The sequence below is a fragment of the Octopus bimaculoides genome, chromosome 20, assembly GCF_001194135.2.
Source record: "Octopus bimaculoides isolate UCB-OBI-ISO-001 chromosome 20, ASM119413v2, whole genome shotgun sequence".
In the NCBI taxonomy this organism is placed as follows: domain Eukaryota; kingdom Metazoa; phylum Mollusca; class Cephalopoda; order Octopoda; family Octopodidae; genus Octopus; species Octopus bimaculoides.
Window position 1 is genome coordinate 9,794,694 of NC_069000.1, and position 2,181 is coordinate 9,796,874.

General features: G+C 32.8%; 1 protein-coding gene across 1 annotated transcript in view; it reads right to left on the reverse strand.

The window, feature by feature from the left end:
• Nucleotides 1-2,181, reverse strand: part of LOC106882982 (uncharacterized) — a 62,607-nt gene that overhangs the window by 45,295 nt on the left and 15,131 nt on the right. The gene's annotated exons all lie outside the window — the stretch shown is intronic.

The following is a 2,181-nucleotide window of genomic DNA, read 5'->3' on the forward strand; positions in this document are numbered from 1 at the left end:
AAAAAAAAAAAAAAAAAAAAAAAATAAAAACAAAAATAAAATATGTTCCTAAAATATGATATTACATATCTCTGCTGAATACCAAAGCGTCGCTGTCTGTTTTTAAGCCTAAAGAAAATTAGCGCAATTTTTTCATTAATCAAATAAATATTTTATAAGAATCTTACGCAACAATGATTAATTGCCTTTGGAAGTAAACTGTAGCTCGTTTTGTTCTAGTTATATTAATTACCTTTCTCTTCCTCTCTCTTCCTCCCTCTCACTATCCCTATCGTTCTTCCTCCTCCTTTTTTAAATCTTATCTTTTAAATACATTTTCATGCATACTTAAATACACACTCGTATACATACATACATACATACATACATGCATACATACACACTTGCATGCATATATACAAACATTACATACATATACACATACCTACATACATACCACCTACCTACATACGTACATCTTTATTTATTTATTTATTTATTTATTTATTTTCTTGTTTACTTATCTTCCGACATCTGTCGATTATACTAGCTACAACTCCATTTGGAAAGAACGAATTCCTCTAAACCTGAAACAAAATATCGCTCTGACGCTCTGAAGACCGAAGCCAATGAAAATTAAGGCAATTCTTCAGTCTAATAGCCAGAATTGGTGGATTCTATAATTTCAAAAATGATACTATTTGCAATTCATTTTCTAAATAAAACGCCTTTTCCCTTTCATTATTGAAAACTCTATATTTAATTTTCATCTTCCTTTTATTTATTTAGTATTCAAAGTTTTAAAAATTTCGTAACTTTCCAGAATCAAGTAAACATTTTTGTACCTGCATATGATTTCCTTTTCATTTTACCTTTTAATTTGATAATTTTACGAAGCATCAGTATCTATATTACTGGAAGCTTAATTCCTATTTCTGTACAGCCAAACAAATGAGAGAAATATATCCTCCTTCGATGTTTTATAGTTGGTTAAGTTTTCCGTGAATGTCTTGAATTTGGATGAAATGTAAAGAGAAAGGCAGTAAAACGCCCTAAGCTATGGAACTTGAAATTTTGGAAGGGACTGAAATCAGAAGTTATTTAAAGACCTAAAAAAAGTAGGCTTTCCTTCTCTCTTTGTTTTGACCGAACTACTGTTCCGGAGATTTGTAATTAACCGATTCTTAGCTCAAATCCTGTAAGAGATTTAACTTGATATTTTATATCATTCAAGCGGATAAAATCAGTAAGTGATACATCGGTCTTATAAGAGCATTTTGCGGAAAGTAAAATGTTAAGAATAGATGCAACAGTAATTTTACGACAAATTGAAAAACCATATGTCATCACCGCGCGATATTCTGTTTCCGAGTTTAGAATGACAACAATTGTGCCACCAATGTATACAAGGAAATACGAATGGTACAAATTCTCTTTTAGCTTACATTTTGAATCCGAAGCAATAAGGAGTTTTATTCATACGTGCATACATACACACATACATACATACATACATACGTATTTATGCGCGCGCGCGTGTATGCGTGTGTGTGTGTGTACACGCTACATGTTCTGTTGGGGATTAGCACTCTCTTTTACCAAAAAGGCAGGGTTTGATATCTTAACCTGTGGTACCCACTATGGTCCTCGACCTCGACCTAGACTCGAGGTGGACCACTAGTTATCCAAACCAAGGTTTGGATGGTCCACAAGAAATTTACTTAGACCATTGTGAACCAACCAAAGGAAAACTTACATCTGTTTTGTCATACGATGCATGATTAATTTCTTATCGCACCACCACGAAGAAATCAGCCACGTAAGAGGGACGAGGAAAGGGTGCAAAAATTACGGTGGTGCTCCAGCATGACCGCAGCCGCATGGCCAAAATGCATAAGAGAATAACAGAATATTTATTTACTTATTACAATTAAACCTTGGGAGAGGCATTATGCTGGTAATAAATACACATACAATTAAACCCAAGGTTTAATTGTATTTCTTTCAACACACGTATCCACATCAAGAATCTTGCACACAAAATACACATACGAAATATTTACTTATTGTTTTTCATAATGTAATCATAATTATATCAATATCTTGTTTGCCTCATAAATCATGAAGTTTACCTCATAAATTATGAAGTTTGCCTCATAAATTATGAAGTTTGCCTCATAAATCATGAAGTTTGCCTCATAA